Genomic DNA, 20,764 nt, shown 5'->3' with positions numbered 1-20,764 from the left:
TGTTTCACCAAATAAAATGCTCCTCTTCCTTCTCACAGCTGGAATAAGAAATTCAAGAACTGGAAGATTAATAGAGAGCTTATTTCTGGGTCATAATCCCACTACTCACAGCTTTGGGATAAAGGAGATAGGAATAGGAATAGGGAAAGGGAAGGAGAAAGCAGATGGGAGAAGCTCCCAGACCTGTGCTCCTGGCTCCACCTGCAAGAAAAGGATTGAGTTTGCACAAGGCAGAGCTGAGCTGCCCCTCGGTCCCACGGCTTCACCGTTAACTCCATCACTATCCTTCTCCCGGGATAAAGACTTCCCCAGACTTCTGAGGGAAGAAAGCCAAAATACTCGATTTTGTTTAAAATGGGAAAATCACATTCAACAGTGGTAATGTAATTCGAATCATACTTGACATATTGGATTTTTGTTTTTGGAACATGACCAGATTATTTATCCTAATGTTCATTAAGGAGGAAAAAAGGAGAGTAAACTATTTTAAAGAAAAATAATGAAAAGGACCGTCTTTACTAAAAATCAAAACATAATAAAAAGCTGCACTAATTAAAATAGTGATGCTAAATCAAGAATCACCAAAGCATCAGTGCGAAAGTCTATACCTATCAATTTAAATATTCTATTTAAAAACTCATAAAACATCAAGAAAACATCAACAGTGGAATTTTTGTTGTAAAAATACTAGAAAATGAGAAATACTGAGTGACTGTTGTTAGACAATTGGTCAAAATTTTTTAAATCTTTTAATTTATATTCTCACCACATAAAAAGAAATTCAATGTGGATTGGGTTGGTGAACATTGATATTAAAACCATAAAAATGGTTTTTAGAATTAATTTTTCTCAAATATTTGAATGCTTAAAAGAACCTTCTAAACTTGGAAGTTACAGAAAAATCACAGTAGGAATGATAAACATTTAATACCGTAAATAAATAGAAAGTTTGGGCTGTCATTCAAAAGTTCATAATCAGAATGGAAAGATGTATTTTTAAGACAGACCAAGTAATAATGTTTTATTGAAATTTTTTTGAAGTACAGTTAGTTTACAATGTTATATCAATTTCTGGTGCATGGCATAATGTTTCAGTCATACATATACATACAGATATTCCTTTTCATATTCTTTTTCATCATAGGTTACTACAGGATATTGAGTATAGCTCCCTGTGTTCTACAGTATAAACGTGTTGTTTATCTACTTAATATTTAGTAGTTAGTATCTGCACATCTTGAACTCCTGATTTATCCCTTCCCACCCCCTTTTCCCGTAAGTTTGTTTTCTAGGTCTGTGAGTCTGTTTCTGTTTTGTAAACAAGTTTATTTATGTCTTCTTTTTTTCTGATTCCACATATAAATGATATCATATGGTATGTTTCTTTCTCTTTCTGACTTACTTAGAATGACAATCTCCAGGTCCATCCATGTTGCTGCAAATGGCATTATTTTACTCTTTTTTATGGCCGAGTAGTATTCCATTGTATAAATATACCACATCTTTATCTAGTCATCTGCCATGAACATTTAGGTTGTTTCCGTGTCTTGGCTATTATAAATAATGCTGCTGTGAACATTGAGGTGCATGTATCTTTTCAAATTAGAGTTCCCTCCAGATATATTCCCAGGAATGGGGTTGCTGGATCATATAGTAAGTCTATTTTCAATTTTTTAAGGAATCACCATACTGTTTTCCATAGTGGCTGCACCAAACTACATTCTCACCAGCAGTGTAGGAGGATTCCCTTTTCTCCGCACCCTCCAACATTTACTGTTTATGGACTTTTTAATGATGGTCATTCTGACTGATGTGAGGTGGTACGTTATTGTAGTTTCGATTTGCATTTCTCTGATAATTAGCAATATTGAACATTTTTTCATGTGCCTATTGGCCATTTGTATGTCTTCATGTAATGTCTTTATTACATGAATTGAAAAAAAAGTATGGAACCCGAGAACACAGACAACTCACCAAAGAAATGCTATATATTCGTATGTGTGTGAGGAAACGTTCAACCTTACAAATTTGGTATCCAAATTCAAACGACAGTGAGAAACCATTTTGTTTATCAGACCAGCAGTGACTTATTTTTAATGTTAATAAACAATGCGGGCAAATATGGGATTAAAAGAAGAAATTTTATATATTGTCAGTGAGATGGTAAATTGGTACAATAATTCCAGAAAGCACTTTGACCATGTTTCCTTAAAAGTGTATTTATATGCTTTGAGCTAATATAGTACAAGTTTCAGATGTAACAAAGCTCATCGCAGCATTATTACAATTGTGGACATGGATGAAGGGCCCCAAAATAAGGAAATCTAACTTATGATAGATAAACTTAAGCACATTTCTGAATCATGTATCACACAGCCTTCAAAGATAATGCAATAACATGGAAAATGCATGTAGTGTAAGGTTAAGTAAGGGGGAAAGTAGATATAAAATTTCCCATACATATATGCTTAAAAATCTACAAAAAATAATGCATAATGAAGATAAGAAAGAGAAATGCCCAAGGTCAGAGAATTATAAATATTGGGATTTGAATTAAAATTCAGATATGCTGGTCCCAAATGATTGTGCTTTTTTCAGTGTATTCAAACACTACTTCTTAATTTTGGAATATCCATCCATATGGCAAACATGAAATAGTTAACAACTATACATAAAAACAAATTCAACAATACATGCCAGTTAAGTGCAATATGATTTTCTTTTTTGCCACAAGAATGAAAAAACTGTCCAACCATAGTAAAGTTACTCCTCCTCTGAATCATTGGAACATCAAGTACTCAAAGCCATACAATCATTTCAAGAGATGCAGGAAAATCTTTCAGAAAAACGTAATATCTATTGTTGATAAGATCTCTAAAACTCAGACGGAAAAGACACTTCTTTATAGAAGTAAAGCTTTTCCTTTTCAAATAAATACCCATCATGCTTAATGCTCTGATGTAGAAGGCAATAAAAGCTGGACAGCAAATTCACTGAAGCCAGTGGGTTAAGCTGTACTATTGCCAAATAAATCTTAAGTTTCTGTGGCTTCTCAAAAAAGACAAAGGATGTAGTAAAATCAGACATGGTCAAAAGGAGACAAAAACAAAGGCTGACCTTACCCTTGGGAGCCTTGAAAACATTATGCTCAGTGAAAGAAAACAGATGCAAAAAACCATATATTGTCAGATTCTATTTATATGAAATGCCCAGAACAGGCAAGTCTATAAGGACCAGGGATGAGGAGGGAGAGGATGAGGAGTAGTGACTAATAGTACAGGACTGTTTTGGGGGAGAAGCTGATGAAATATTCTGCAATTAGATAGTGGCAGTGGTTGCACAACTCTGTGATTTGTATACTAAAAAGCACTGAATTGTACACTTTAAAAAATAATTTTGAAATAACATTTGAAAGGACTCACAAAAGAAACAAATATCTATCTTTGACTACAAAAATGTGGAAACTTCTCTCACAAGTCAAAAATTAACATAAACTACTTTGTAAAACCAGGCAAAAAAAAAAAACTGCATGACAAAATAATATTCTAAAATATTAGAATTTAATAGAGAAACATGAGAAAAACATTTTTCTTTGGGCAGTGATATGAACAATTCTCCTGAGAAGAAATACAAATAAAAACTGAGCAGCCTCACTAATTATAAAAAAAAATGATGCGGATTTTCACCTGCTGACTTGGCAAAGGTTATAGTGGTGATGCTGGTGGTGGTAGCACTTGTTGTAATGAAAATATGCAACTGGCTATTAGATAAAATCATTTTCTTGAACTTCTGTAGGGGACTAAAAAACCATATATTGTCAGATTCTACTTGTATGAAATGCCCAGAATATAAACTATAAACTAGTGCAACCTTTCTTCAAAATGATTGGCAACATGTATCAAAAACTTTTAAAATATGCATGCCTGTATTTTACTTCAGTAATTCCTTGCCTAAGAAGCAATCCCTTTAAAAAAAAATCTGACTTGTGGTAGATATCTATGCATCAGGATTATTATCACAGCATTTTTAATATTAAAAGTCAGCAACGACTTATATGATGAAAAATCCTGGAATCGATTATGGAATTCATGGTGTATTTATAAGATTATGTATGATGAAGCCATTAAATATTACATTTCCAAAGGGTTGTAATAACAAAAAATCATTATGGCATAATGTTCAGTGGAAAACAGCATATAAAATAGAGTTATAGTGTGAATATATCATATTCTCTATTGCCTAGAGTATGTGTATACAATATGCATAGAAAGAGACCTGCCAAACTTTGTTAATAATGATTTTCCCTAAGACATGGAACTTGGAGTGATTTTTATCTCTTATCCAAATTTTCCCTTTATTTCTGACTTATTTTCAATGAAAATATATTACTTTTACATTCATAAATATACTGTCGTATTCATACAAAATAATCTTAAATTTGCAAAATTAATTGAAGTAAAAGCCCCACATTGAGTATATCATCTTTCTGTTTATTCTAATTCATCTAGTGTATGTATTGGCATAATTGTCTGAGTTTAAAGATCATGCTTCCATATAGTTTAAAAAAAATTTTTTTTTTTAATGGAGGTAGTGGGGATTGAACCCAGGACCTCATGCACTCTAAGCATGTGCTCTACCACTGAGCTATACCCAGCTCTCAATGTGTGGTTTTATTTAAACACTCCTTCAGGAAAGTTTAGAGAAGAGTTCAGATCAAGATGCTTATTAGTTTAACATAAAAGTGGAAACTGTTACCAAGAGGAAATATCAATAAATTGTGAACTATTGTGAACTATTTGTATACACAGAAAATATCTGCTGAAGATCAAATTAAGAAACTTAATTACTGAAACTATCAGTGTACTTATACCGTGAATCCTTGTGCTTTATGCTCCACTGAACAGAAGAGACGGACACTTCAGTGTCTCAAATTTACCAGCCAAGTTACATCAGAATTACTTTCTTATGTTTCCTTAACAACCCACATAGCAGCAGCAATACTTTTTATTTGGAAAGGATTACACCTTAATTACTCATGATTCTCTCCTATCTCTGACCTTAAGGCAGTGACAGCAACCTCAGACCTTCATTTTTTCCCCCCCAATTATCTTATAAACCAACCATTCAAGTCCAAAGTGTAGCGCTGGGTGGAACCTGAAGGAAATGCACTGTTTTGAATAAATAGCTGCCCACATATTGTAAGTGCCACCTGTCTTTAGCTGGTACCCCAGCTACATGTCCCAGCTGCAGAAATCTGCCAACAAAACTGCTTAAAATATATGATCCTTGGTGGAATAATTCTGGGCTGTTAAGTTTTGTGAACACAGCCAAGCTGTTTTAAAAAGACACACGTAGAAGGAGGGGAGGGGAGGAGGAGGAAGGGAGGGGAGGAGGGGGAAGGGAGGGGAGGAGGAGGAAGGGATGGGATAGCTCAGTGATAGAGAGCATGCTTAGCATGCACAAGATACAAGGTCCTGGGTACAATCCCCAGTGCCTCCATTAAAATAAATACATAAATGAACCTTGTTACCTCTTTCCCTCCTGCACCAAAAAAAAAAAAAAAAAAGACACGTAGATCGAGGTTGTTTGGGAATGTGTAAGCATTACAGTACAGACAGCCCCTTCTCTTCGGAGGAAACACCCACTTCTCATAGAAACCATTTTCTAGTGCGTTCGCTCCACCCACATGGGTCCCGACCTGTCTAATTACATACCTGGTCCTCGCCCTTCTGAATCATTAAGATTCCTCCTTTCATTATGTCCTCTGGATCTTTTACTTTCCCAGTTGAATGTTCAAGCTCGTTTATGCTTCTGTAAGTTAAAGTACCTGATCAGCAAGGGTAATAAAGACTAACTGGCAAACTAGAAAAACCTGCAAGAATGGATTAAGGCGAGAACCACAAAAAAGGAGCAGAAACCACCTGTGTGTATTTCTCGGTTCTACCATATTCTTCAAAAAGAATCGGGATCATTTATTGAGAATCTATGAAATGTGTAGTCACAGGGAAGATAATTCCAAGCTGCTTTTTGCACACCTTGTAGTTTGTTTTCTGCCTTGTAATTTCTAGTGTGTAGAAAATTTAAATGCATTTAAAATGCATTTTATCCTACAATGTCTCATAAAGTTGTGAGAATAGAAAGTTTTGTGGATGCCTCACATTTATAAATATTGGCATCCTTCTCGCTTCTCAGCCCCTTCTGAACCCATCTCGGCTAATTCTGCAAAGCTCCCTCTTTACACTTAAGAAAACTGAGGTAGAGAAGGAATGCCTACAAGATCTAGAAATTACTGCCCGATGCCTCAAGTCCAAGGCTAAGGTTCAGAGTAACCAGCCACGGCACGCTTTCTAGAAAATAAGCCTTAGGTCATATACGGCTGGCATTTTCCACCCCAAGTCAGCTTTGTAACTATGGTATTTTATTATTACAGCCTGTGTTTCTGAGGTTTGCAAAAGAAAATGTTCCTAATCACAAAGCAGCCTTGGTTTTTGTAAGAGTCCCACCAAATAACTCCAGGCTATGTTTAAAGGACAACCCGAAACGTTCCATAAGTCATAATTGCAACACTGGGAAGACCTCATGATGAATGGCTTTCAGTTCTCTGAGTTTCCATGTGCTCATCTCCAGGTCTTTGCACAAGCCGTTTCCTTTCCCTGTGTCACTTTCCTCCAATCCCAGTGCTCGCCCAACCCACCACCTATCACCATTTGTTGTTGAGTCCCGCGATGCTGTTGACTTTGTTCCAGACTCCCCTGCCTCCACTCCAGGATCGACTTATAGAGAACATGGGGAGAGTGAGCTCTGCTCTTTCTCATTCCAAGATTTCTTCCAGCCAGCAGTGCTAAGGAGTAAAACAGGGAAGCTAACATGGTGATTCCACCGTAGGATGAATATACCCCGGGTGTTGGTGGGTGTGGGTGTTAGAGAGACCTTTCAAGAATCAGGAGAAGTTAACAGATCAGATGTGTCCAGGGGCTGTATAACACATACATAGACCACAAACCTTTTTATCCCTATCAGAATAGGTCAGGTTCTTGGTCTTAAGTCACTGCCCAGCTTTCCACACTTGAACTTTGAGTAGACCCCAAAGTATAAAATACACAAACACTTTAGTTGGGTAGACTCTTGGGTGCTAAGGTGTCTCCTGCCAAAGGAAGGGTGGAACAGGCACCGAGCTCTGGTTGATTCCTCACCGCACAGGCTACCAGGAGGATCAAACTCTGAGAACCCCAACAAGTGGAGCAAGGGAGGCAGGAGGGCGCCCACTCATTTGTATTCCTTGTCTCATATAAGGCATATTGTTGTATGAATATTTGGCTGGTCCTACAGTAAACTGAAGGCAAAGGAAATCTACCCAAGTCACAATCATTCCTGCTCACTGAGAAGCAGGACCAGCCTTTGTGTGTTCTCTCCTAGTTTCACCTTCTGATACATAGCACACTTTAATTTACTAACTCAGCTCCTTTTACGCAGACTGCCAGACTCGATGCCTTTCCCCGCTTCTGTGGACCAGATTCTCCTTTTTATTTACCCCCTGACCTGTAGTCGCCTCTCCACCACGGCTCTGAGGTTAGCTCACAGCAGAGAGTTATCATCTGCCTGCCTCCCTCCATGCAGATAGAGGTTATATCTTATGTATCAACATATCCGTGGTGATATTTGCTGTAGAATATGTGCTCAGTAAATACCAAGGAAAAAAGGAAATAGTTAAGACTGGTGGGGAAAAAAAAAAAGCTTTCCTACAAGATAACAAAAAAAATGTTGAGGGCAGTCCTGGAGTGTAGTATCATAGAAGTATAATATTTTAGATAATGTGTGGATGTATCCGTCTAACCTCTTGGTACAGACCTCCACGGGAAAAAAAAATGGGTACTTGGCATTATCTTGTCCTGTACTTAGTAGTCAATCATGTATTTATTTCCTCTTCAGTCTTTATTCTTCATTCATTCCATCCAACAAATGTTTTGACTGATTGCCGGCTACCGGTCATAGACCATTGTACGTGCTGAAGAGACAGCAGGAATTAAAGTCAGTAAAGTCCTGCTCTCAGGGACAGACAAGCAAACAAACAAAAAATACACACACACACACACACACACACACACGCGTAATTTTTCTTCAGAGGAAAACAACCCAATGACTCAATTCTGTTTTCATAATTTGCGTTTCCGGAGTCAGAGACAGAAGAAATCTAAAAGATGAAAATGTTGACAGTTAACTTGATGTTTGGATTGATTCAGAGAATGCTGAGAAGCGGTCCACACATTATTACCTATCGGTGTGCTGATGAGTTTTGGAAGACGTTTGATAGTGACAGATTACTTCAGTCAAAGAAAAAGAGTGAACAGCGTTCAGTGTACCTGTGCACAGGGACCATCCTTTTGTCCTCAGCATTTGTGGGTTTTCTCAGCCCGCCCCCTCCGCGGCACTCACCTTGGCACGTGCTGTTTCATGTCCATCATTGCCAGGTGCTTGCTTTTCAAGCCACTTTGCAGCTTTAAACTTATAAATAAAGTGATGCTCTATCTGTGATCTATAAAATCTGTTCGTTTTATTTTTATTTCCTAACAACCGAAATTGCTCATCAGAAACCTTTAGTGTCTTTTGCCAATATGCCAGAATAGAACTGAGAGGGACAATGGTCTACCTCTATTCTACACAGAAGGAAAAGTTCTTCCCTTAAAAGCATGTTTATTAAGCCGGACATGAGTCTTAATATGCCCTAATAGGTTTTATTATTATTAAGACATAAACTGGGTATTGGATAACTGTTTGGGATTATTAATTTCACTGGTTGGGATAATGGCATTTTCAGTATTTTTTAAGGCTTGGTAGTTTAGGTAGTCACACCAAAGTACGTACTAATGAAATTACATGGAGGCTTGGATTTGCTTTCAGATGCTCCAGAAGGAGAGTAAGTGGTGGGGGTGGAGAGGCAGGTACAGCAAACACAGCAATAGTTAAGGCTGAGTTAGGGATATGTGGACGTTCATTACACCCCCCTCTCTACTTTTGTATGTGTTTGCCGTTTTCCACAATCAAAAAACAAAAGAAGTGTTTACATCACATTTGTTGGCTATGATCTGATGAATCTTGTGTTTGATATTCATGAAACTTGGAGTCAGTGCATTATTGTTTGCTCCCCAAACTGACAAATGCATGGTCTTTAGGAAACCCATGGTCTGAAATTATAGAACCATAGGATGTGTCCCTTCTTTAAAAAAAAAAAATGTAGCTGACTCATTCTCATGCCGTTTTCTTATTAATACGTAAGATGCATGAACTTAGTTGCTTCATCCTCTGGGCCACGTACCACTTCGCACACACATCTATTAAAACACTTTTATCTTATATATCATGGCTAATTTATGTCTGAATCTCCTTCATGGCAAGATTTATTTCTTATTCATGGCTGCAGTGATCAATAGCACCAGCTCTGTAATTCAACCACCCACATTCAAATGCCGGCCCCTGCCCCTGCGAGCCGCATGCATTGGCCAGGGTGCCTCCCTTGCCTCATCTGCATAATGGAAGCAACCCTAAGACCGACTCCAGCTGCTGTTGTGATGACTGAGCCTCACAAATAAGTCGGTACTCACATAATTTGCTGAGTCAGACAGTTTTTCTCAATCACGTACGTTTCCTTGTGAGTCCCGTTACTACACTAACAGTCTATGGGACTGTAATCCAGGCTCTTTTATCGCCTAATCTCATACTCTGTCCTGGACTGGAAGAAGCCTCGTAACAAGATTGAAAGCCGAGTCCTTCAAAGGAAAGTGCAGGCAGCGTTAACCCCAGTGCGACATTGCTGACGTGCGCTAGACAGGTGAGTGAGACCTCTGGACCTTATGGATTTGATGCTTCGATGGTCCCAACCCTCTCCCACTAAAGAAGGAACAATATGGTGATAAGGGCGCTGTCAAGGACTTGGAAGTAGAGTTGAAGAGAACTTTTATCCTTGGTCTGTGGTGCTATGCTATCAATTTGCCAAGATAGTCAATCTGCCTATTACCACCCCGAGCCCCTGCTACCACCACACCAGTGACCCTCCCCACTTTGTTCTACCAGCTTGGTGTTCAGGATTCTGACTCAGGTATCATAATAAGGACTTGAGGATTGATAAACCTTTGGCCAGAGTTGCCTCGCCACATCCCCAGATGCTATAACTGTGTCTAGGTAGCAGTTAAAATTAGACTTAAACACAAACCACAATGTTCAACAGAGTTAGGCTGCTAAACATATGTCATTCATCTAAAATATGTATGTTTACCATCTCTGAAATGGGAATACCTCTTACAATGGCGTTGTATGGTATTATTGGCAGTTTAATAGTATATCTTGCCATCCTAGTATCTTATTTTTTTATTTTTTTTAATTGAAGTATTGTTGATTTATAAAGTTGCATTAGTTTCTGGTGGACAGCATAGTGATTTTTTTGTACGTATATAGTTTCTTTTTCATTATAGGTTGTTACAAGCTAGTGAATGTAGTTCCACATGCTGTATAGTAGAACCTTGTTTATCTCATCATAGTATCGTAGATTCGGTAAGAAGTGATCAGATGAAATCCTTTCAGATCCTAGCTTTGTGTCAATATCACAGTTGACGTATGGAAACTTGCAGGCTTAGGTGATTACTGGCCCAAGTCTCTAGAGATATTTGCTGGGTCTTTAAAAAGCCTTATTTAGTCTCTGAGTTCTCTAAACCCTGCTATTTCTAATAAAAAACAAACAACACGATAGATGGAAAACATGTGAGTTCTCTGAAACCCTGAACTTTGATTTGAGAAATTGTTTTTGTATGAGTCATTGTGGGGTGTCTCTCTAGACCCTGAGCCCCCCCACACACACCCTGCCCACTGCCAGTTCTTGGGTTTTTCTAATAGCTGAGTGGAGACGATAGGAAAAGGGAGTTGGCTAAATCCACCTTCTTTGATAGTCATTTCCTTTCACATACTTAAACAACCTTCTCCGCCCATTATCAGCCTTATCATCAAGTTCATGGGTAATTCACATAAACACGCCCTGGAGGGTTTGTCTGTTTGGCAGCGGGCTCTGGACTACGCCCCTACGCCCTGCGCAGGGTGACTTGGTCTTCTGATCCTTTTCTGGGTGTGCTGACCTTCAAGTTCATATTCCTCTTTCCCAGAAAATATGCCTTTCCTTCCATTAGCTGCTGCATTAACAACCACAACTAGTCGGTCATTCTCAACAGCTTCACTCTCTGCAGCGTTGTTGTTACCAGAAGGGATAAGGACCTTAGTGAAGTTCTTAAGGTCCTTAGAGAGCCCGAGGACTCTCATGTTCAGGTTTTCAAAACGGAGCTCAGGGGTGAGGGACTTACCCAGAGTGACATCCTCATTGGCGATAGAGTGACGAACAGAACCTTGGCCACTGCCTCTGGGGGGCGTGTACCTCGCCCCTCCAGCTGCAGTCCAGATTCCCTCCAACTGCAGCCTTCAGAAGAGCAGACAGACCGCAGAACTGGACAGTTAGCGTCCTCTTCGTAATCGTTCTGGATTATAATAAAAGGGTAGGAGAATGCACTGGACATTACTATTATCACCAAGACTATGGTGGTGTTAGAGGTGCAGCAGTGTAGCTTGAGAATGGAGCTCAAAGGTCCACTTGCAGATGACTTTAAGATCAAGAAAGAATCAGTTGTCCACATCAAAGAGGGGAGGGGATGTGGAAAGGGGTTAAAGCATGTCTCACACTGTATCCCTGACCCCCTCACCTCCGCCAGGCAATAGGTTCCTAATCTTTGGTCCCTTAAATGCCTTCCCCATTTGAGGAGCTTCCTTGGCTGGATTCCTGCATTACCATTCTTCTATTACAGTAAAATTATATGATGTGGACTTGGGGATGCATTCGCCTCCTCGTCCTATTGAAGATCTTGGCTACATTCCCTCTTAAGCAAAAACACACAAGAACACACACACACACACACACACACATGATCCAAAGAAGGTTCAATACTTTTGTCTCAAATTAAGATGATAAAATCAAAACTTAGCAGACTTAGTGATTAGAGATGGGAGTAAAAAGAATCTGACCTCTGTACCTCTTAGTCTGTCTGGTCTCCTTGCTCTAGAAAATTAGACCTTCCTGCCCAGAACTTCGTGTTTTCACTCTTAGATGTTCCCTAACATGACGGAAAGAGGCCCAGTCTAAACCTTCGCTTATCTCTTCTACTCATTCTTTTGTCATTTTGTTTCCTGCAGAAGTCTCACCTCCCCGTCCCCATTGCCAGATGCCACCCCTTCTCCAGAAACTGGCAGCTCCCACGACTCTTCCTGTGTAGTGCAAGTTTTCACGGTTCCCAGCTTATGTTTTTCTCATCCGTCTTTTAAAGCCACTGGATAAAGCAGTAGAGGAAGCTTTTAATTGCCAAGTAGAGAAGGAGGACATCTGGACTCAAAGCACAATTTCCTTTACTTTTTTGCTTTTTCTCGGAATCGCCCCTGACTACTTGCAAGGGTGAACGCCCTGCTGATAGCATCCATGTTGCAAAAGGTGATGAACCTGGTCTGACTCTCTCCAGCCAAGATAAAAGAAGGAATTTATCATGGTGGCATTAAGTAAGAAAGCTTATTCTGAGGGTGTGCTGGGTCCACCTTATCTGTTTTTTGGAAGCATGTGAAATATGAACTTGACCGTGGCACCTGTGTGTTGTCGATGTGTTTCTTACCGAGCATCTGTTGTAAAACCTCCAGGTCATCCCTCCCTAATGTGTTCGCAACCATTTCAGGGGGTCCTGAAGCTACCTTTACACTCTTCTCCAAATAAGTAACACCTGCCATTCTTTCTCTCTTGGCTCTGGTTCTTTAAAATGAGACATCCCTGGAACTTACCTTGTGAAGTTCCTTCCAGAACTTGCTGCCGTTTCCTTCCCATCACCAGGTATCCATGGCCCCCAAAGATGACCCGTGCCCATCACACTGGCTTATGATGCTCTGCTTTTCCCAAACACTCATGGTCGCGATAATCTAGCATGGTGATTGCCAAATGGCACTGCTCACATTTCCAACATCTCATGAAGATTATGTGTGAAATTCAGTTCTTTTGCGACAGAGGATTATTCTCTGAGACTGTGCTCCCCAAATCCTCCTGTCTCTCTACTCCTAGTGCCTTCCCCAATTAGCCCAATTCAGTAAAACCTTGTGTTTTATTTTGAAACCACCCATTCGTGTAGTTTAAATTTTTTCAAAGAGGTAATACAGTCTCCTAGGCCTGTCTGTACTGGCTTTGCTCCGTGTTCTGTCTCTATCTCTTGAGGGAGGAGGATGGAGGGAAGAAAGGAAGGCATCCGGTGTGGATCAAGCACCAAACTGTTTTCAAGTGGCAAGGCTGGGTGATTAACTAACTCTAGTAGCGACAGAAGGCCCTCACAAGGTGTTTTTGTCCCAGAATTGTTCATGTTGGGCAAGCTAGAAATCACAGACCATGTGCCTTGCCTATGTCCTGTAGCACAGGTGGAATTGTGGTAGAATTTGCACATTAGATCATGGCATCTGTCGAATAAGCATCATTGGAAAGAACGACAGTGGGAAAGGCCTAGGGAGTCACAAGTGATTGAAGGATATACCTGATCATCCAGTAGCTTCTACAGAAGTGGGCTCACATGTGCTGAGATCTGCCTCGTCTATGACTCCCACATGCTCATTTGGTTTGTTACTGCAAGTGCAAAAGCATGGTTTGAAACTAAAGGAAGGAAGGAAGGAAGGAAGGAAGGAAGGAAAGAAGGAAATGATGGAGGGAGGGAGGGAGGGAGGGAAAGAGAAAGAGAAAGAGAAAGAAAGTAACCTAATTAAAGAACAGGATGCTCTAAGTCATCTACTTGAGTTGTTTTGCTTCTGTGGTGAAATAGCATTTATCAAAATCCAGATGAGGTTTTTGCCCAAACAGGGCAAAACAAGGAGAAACTTCAACAAATTTCAATTAATTTAAAACCTATTCTATTTAACTTCGTGTCATCTTTATGCCCCAGTAGAGGTGCTCACTGACTGCGTGCTCAGTGTTAAAAGAGTAACAATGACAATCTCATGGATTTATGGCGCAATCTTTAGTTTTCAAAGTCGGTTTCCACATATAATCTCATCTGATCTCACAACAACTCAGGGAGGTGGGCAGGCCAGGTGGCCTGAGGCTTGTTTTATAGATCAGCAGTTCTCAAACTTGTGCAGGTTTGGAGCGATCAGAAGTCGTGGTGCCCCCTGAGGAACGATGTGAACTACTGACATTGTCAATTACATGGTAACGCTTGTAGATTCTGGGCAGGAAGTGTCAGACTACAGGTCAGGCAGAAGCCATGCAGGCTGCTGGGGGACCAGGTGATTAGACCTGGGGCTGGAATAGGTGGGGAGAGAAGCAGAGTAGGTCTGGAAGGCAACAGCAGAGACTTTTCTACAGAGGGATCAATTCAAGGAGCAAGTTGAGGAGCCCAAAGTAGGCAATGCAAGAGGGTCAGTGAAACAGACATGAAAACACAGAGAAAGGGGTGAGAGGGCTGCATATCTGGACCATGAACAGGGCTAGGGTCCCTGGGGTCCTGCTGATTTCATGATGGTCAAACAGGGAACCAAAATTAGCCCAAAATGTGGAACCCAAATGCTGAAGGAAGGTCAGTATTAGTCACCTTATCCTCTGATAAGTTGGGTTGTACCATCCTGGAGGGCTCTTCTCCAAGACCTAGGTGAAGGATGAGGGAGGTTTGACCCTTTTCTTCCCTCTGCATGCACTGATGATAGGGCCCCCTGCACCATGTGAAGTGCCCCCATGAGCGTTTGTCTTGCACGGGACTTGGGGAGAGTGGAGGCAAGCTAAGAACCACCTGTAAGTCAGAGCACATGAGCGATCACCACAACTGGACTCCCCATTCAAGGATTGATGGACAAAATAACAGATAACTACAACAAAAAAAGAGAAAACCACACATAGGAATGTTTGGATTCCCCTTGGGAGTTACTGCAGAGAAAAGTGATGAGGGCGGAGTCTCCCGGGGGTTAGTTTTAGTGAGTTGAGTGAAAAGGGGGTCCCCAGCAGTCCGCAGAGTAGGAGAAAATGTTCCCATTTGGTCAGTGATATTACCATTCCTTTAAGTATAAGACTTGTAACCATGGCATCTTCTGATTCTTTCTTGTCCGTTATAGACCTGGAGGATATAGAAACTTGACAAATATCTGTCAAGCCAGTGCCATCATTTCTATTTTACGTATGCAGAAAATGTTGCCTTCTGCTCCACTGCCACTCTTGTAAAATTCCTCATTCTATCATGGATGAATTTCTGTATTTCCCAACACGTTGCCCTGAATCGGTATCTCTGCCTCTAGCCTGTACAGTATTGCTCATCCTTCCTAAAGGATGCCTTTCCCCCATCCCTTTCCCTGCTCAAGAACACTTAATGCGCCTTCTTCATTGCTTACTAACCTCAAACTTCTCTCTCTAAAGTCCCTCCATAATTTGATTCTGGTCTACAGAGCCAGTCTTAATTTCCTTACTTGTCATCTCAAACCTGCCCTCCATAGGGGCATTCAACATTCAAACATTTAACTTTCATACAACTTACATTTCCATATGTCATCTATTAACACTCTATTGTCCTGCATGTGTAAAAGTTATTATTTTTTTGGTGGCGGGAGGTAATCAGGTTTATTTATTTATTCTTGGAGGAGGTACTGGCAATTGAACCCAGGACCTCATGCATGCTAAGCATGCGTTCTACCACTTGAGCTAAAAGTTATTTTTTAATCTAACTTTACCAGCACTGATTTCTTTCCAGAGCTTTCTTCATCACTAATAAAGTTTTCAGTGGACAAGTAATATTAGCTTTTATACTTTAATTTAAAATATGTAATAAATAAATGTGGCTCTGATGCAAGAATAAACACACAAATCACGGGGAGAAAAGCAGAAATGCTTAAACACGCCCTCAGTTGTAATGTTATCACAAAGCCATGGAGGAAGACCGACCTTCAGTAAATCGAATCAAGGAAAGTGTACATATATTCTCATCTGTTCCCTCAACAACAAATAGTGACAATTACTAAAGAGTAAAATGTACCTGGACACAGTGGGGGAGGCATATATGTAATATTTTATTTGTTGAGGGGTGGGCACACCCTCTATCCTTCATGTATTTTGATTGTCCTCAGTTTTTGTGTTTTCATCATTACCAAAAAAAATTTAATGTTAAAACTAAAATTACTTCTTATTACTAGGAAAAATATGAGTATACACCAATAGCCACAAAAGGAGAGTTATCTTCTCAAACATACAATCAGTGGGAAAATGAAAAAAAGACATCAATATATTTGGCTAAAAAAATTAATTTCTGTCCCCCAAAATGATGAATTACTTAAAAACTTAAAATACAGAGTCTCACACATAAAAAAAAAAAAACCAAACAGCCCTCCTAATAAAAGTAGTTCAATACTCAATCATATTATATAAAAAAAGAGATATATGTTCAACCGTGTTAGTAATCAAGAAAATACAAACTAAATACAAAACGAAAACTATGATAATGTAACACCTTTTCTATCAGTTTAACAAAAAATTGGGTTATAAAAATCAGTAATAATGCTGGTGATGGTGTGACGCCGTAGGCAAGTTCTTGGACGTGCTGGTGTATGTAGGTTTGTGCAAGCGCTCAAGAAGGAAGGGTGGCATCACACATCAAGGTCACTAAAAATAGTACGTTCCTAGGAAATGACTCCAAGAAAGTGAGTTTCCACAATTACTTATTAGAAAGTCACTCATCACAATTTCATGTGATGCTGTTTTATGATTGTAAGTTTATAGAGAATATAAGAAAAACATACAAAAAAAAGTCAATTCAAAGACAGTGCCCTCAAATGATAGAATGGTATGCAGCAGTTAAAAATCATGCAGTCTGAATATATAAAAATAGATTAAAAAAGAAAAGTTTCTTTTGTATAGCACAGGGAACTGTGCTCAATATCTTGTAATAACCTTTAACAGAAAAAATATGAAAACAAATATAAGTATGTATATACAAGACTGGGACACTGTGCTGTACACCAGAAATGGACACATTGTAACTGACTGTGGTTCAATTAAAAAAAAAAAGAGGAAAATCATGTGGTCCAAGTATATGAGATAATGGGAAAATGCTCCTGGCAGAACATTCAGAGAGAGAACAGAATACAAAATCATGTAGTAATACAACGGTGATGTAATTAAACTAAATTTCACATGTATACGTGCGTGTGTGTGTAACATCAAAATATAAACAGTGGTGGTAATACAATCTTGGAGATAGTGTCCCAGTTAATTATTTTTCTCTTTAAAAAAAAATCTTTTTTTCTTAATGGCGGCACTAGGGATTGAACCCAGGACCCCATGCACGCTAAACACGTGCTCTGCCACCGAGCTATAAACCTCCCCTCGTTTAATTATTTTTCTGCTTTCCTGTTTTCAGTAGTTTGAAATGTTTTTGTAATAAAAGCCATCAGGAATACATAATTAACTATAGATTTTTACAAGAAGCATTGGAGGATTTTAGAGAGACCGTAAGCCACCTGTGGCAGTGAGCGGGGGTGACATGGAAAGTGAATGAAGACTCCAGTGTTCTCTGATAGAAAGGAAACAAAGGGATCTTTCAGCAGGAAAGAAGCAGCCATGAGGTTTTAGTAAATTCTTTTCCTTGGTGATCCCGGAGCCTCAGTTTATCCAACGGCACACAGAGTTCCTTTTCTGGTTTTACAGAACAAGTTTGCTGATTCAAGCAGATTGTTTTCTAAACTGACTCACTTGTAACATCGCCCTTCCTTCCAGTAACAGGCATTTCCCTGACCTCAGTCTGTGTTCCAGCTCTTTCCATGCCTGAAAAAAAATCCCAGGACTTTTTGGACCTAAATCTACGATGTTTAGGGCAGTGATGCACCTGTTTCTCCTTACTATGACCGCAGCTTCTCCGTATCTCCCATGCTGGCAGAAATCTCCCTATAATGGTGAGAATTGCCATGATACTAAATAACTGACCCCCCTGAACACTTTGCCCTTAGCAGGTTTTGACCGATACAATCTCACTCACTTCCCTGAAGGCACATTATGGGGGAGCTGAGTGATAAATGAGAATGGCCGTTTCTTCTTTATCTTTCTGCAAATCCCTGGCCTCTTGCGTTTCTTTTCCTCCCCACTGTACTATTCATACTCCCGCCCCCTAACCTTGAGCCAGTGCCAAATGCCTTTCAAATAACAGCTCTCCTTCCTGCTCTGTCCCAGGGACTAGCCATCGGCCCGGGGCCTTAGCAGAGCTTTGCTTCCTAGCAGTAAACGGATCACTGAAAGCCATAGTCCCATCTCAGTGCTGAAATTCCAAGCATACATGCTTGTTTTGCTTTTTTAAAATTGAAGTATAGTTGATTTACAGTGTTGCGTTAGTTTCTGATGTACAGCATGGTGAATCAGATATATATATTTTTTCGTATTCTTTTTCATTATATAGGTTAGTATAAACTCTTTCATATAGTTCCCTGTGCTGCACAGTAGGGTTTTATTGTTTATTTTATATACAGTAGTTTGTATTTGCTAATCCCAGCTCACTTCTGAATGTTGCGGTTGCCCATCTGATGTCTGGGAAGAGCAATGGTTGCATTTCTCATCAGTATCGCAAGGCTGATCTTTAGCTGGTACGTGCAGGAATGGCCAGGTGAACCAGTTGTTAAATTATCAGAATATAAGATGGCTGATAAGTAGCCTTTGCCCCCAGGTCCCACCTCATTGAGGCTCTTAGAAGTCCCTCTCCTTGGACACCTCAAATCTCCCCAAGTCCAGCCACTGGAAGGGTTAATACCTGGCAGGAGACCCAGCTGAGCTGATGATGAGCGGCTGTTGTCCATTTGTACTGATCACTGTCCAAGTCTCTCAGGGTGTTAGATATTTTGGAGGCTGCTCCTGCATCATTAGGGTGTTAAAGGCATGATACACCAGACCAACATAGGTTACTCCAGTTGCTACAAAAAACCTTCCAGTCTAGTGGTCCTCAGACTTGAGCACGCAGCAGAATCACCTAGACGGCTAATTCAGACACATATCTGGGCCCCGCCCCCGGGATTCTGATTCAGTAGATCCAGGATTCGACCTGAGGATTTGCATTTCTCACAATTCCCAGGGCATCTGCTGACGCCGACGCTCCCAGGACCTCTGTTGCACGGACAGCTCCCTGATAGAAACGTTATCTCTAGAACAGAGCTTCGCAAACACCAGTGTGCATAAGGATCACGTGGGGAACCTTCCAATACAGGTCCTTATTCAGTGCATCTGGGACGGAGCCTGAAGGTCTCCTTGTCTGTCAAGATCCCAGGTGATGCCAATGTCTGTGCACTTGAATGGCGAGGTCTTAGGGTGAGAGTTCGTGCTTCTCACCCCCATAATGAAAGTCCTAAACATAGGAATCCTTTATCCTTTCTGTGCACCCTTCCCTTCTTATCCTCCTTTTTTTTATTTGTTATTCTTTCGTTGTCGTAGTTGTTCCTGTAGCTTCTTTCTCTTTTTTTAAACAAACTCCCAGGTGATGCTGATACTGTTAGTCCGTGAACATGCTGAGTAAGTAGTAAGACTCTTTAATGTGTCTAATTCTACACCTCGACTGCAGCGCACTTGAGAACAGCCCCGTCTTTCTCTCATCGGTATCCTTGAACTCCTCCCCATCAGCCCTCAACTAACACCTAAACCAACACAAAGAGGAAGATATCACCAGAGCATTAGGTAAGAGAGAATAAACCGGCTTTTTTTTTCTCCCTTAGGATAAAACTAATAACCATCTGAGTTTAGTATTAAACAGTTCTCTAGCTACGTCTGTGGTCCTTACCATTTTGGTGTGTCTCTGACAGTTCCGAGGTGGACTGCAAGTAATGTCTGTGAATGATTTCTTTCTTTATTTTTATTTTTTATTTATTCTTTTCAAAGCCTTTTTTCACTTTGCCCCCTTTTGCTCTTCCTCCCTCCCATCTCCTCTCACCAACTGTCTTTTCCTCCTTTCTCCCTTTACTCCTTTTCTTTCCACTCTTTTTTCTTGTCGATGTTTTCAAGATTTCAAATTCCCAACCCACTCTCTGGATTCCACCCCTGGATAATTTTTTTTTTTTTTTGATGCAACCCTAACTTCTCAGAAAGCGACTCCACCCAGACTGTTTTGGAGCTGCATGATTCCAACAATGCGGTCATGAAATGAGTCTAGGAAAATATGTGTGCATGCTTGTCGGGGAAACAAAGCAAGCAGTCAAGTGCGAAGGGAAGTGCTCTTTTCTAGAAAACGCTTGACCGGGAGCTTTCTTCCAAGACTAGAAATTCGCCCTGCTTACCAACTAAGCGCTTTCTCTGCAAAACATTAAAAAGATGCCTGTTTTTGTGAACTTGGCTGTTTCCTGGATTTTAATGGTGCTCAATTCTAGCTGGGAATAAACAGACTTCTGTGATCCATCCTCTCCCTGCCCTTGGGCTGGGCAAGCTGCTTAGTGGGTAATTCGACGGAAAAGTCTGCAAGCCCTAGCATGGAAGACAGAAGTCCTGGCCCCGCCTTGCTCTATTTCCAAGAACCCAGGGATGTGGCAGGAGTTTGTTGGTTCAGTAGCTGCGCCTGAGAGTTAATTCTGTACTATCTCCTCTCCAAATGCAGTGGAGAGAAGTTCAAGAAGAGCTAATTCCTAAGGGGAAGGATGGTAGAGATGATAGATGTCTTCTTGGTGCAGAAACAAAAGGAATTCACTGAATTCAGTTCATCCAGTGCTAGGTGACTTG

Source organism: Vicugna pacos, chromosome 4 (assembly GCF_048564905.1).
Source record: "Vicugna pacos chromosome 4, VicPac4, whole genome shotgun sequence".
NCBI lineage: Eukaryota > Metazoa > Chordata > Mammalia > Artiodactyla > Camelidae > Vicugna > Vicugna pacos.
The sequence above is the reverse complement of the archived record's forward strand: the minus strand, read 5'-3'. Positions refer to the sequence as shown.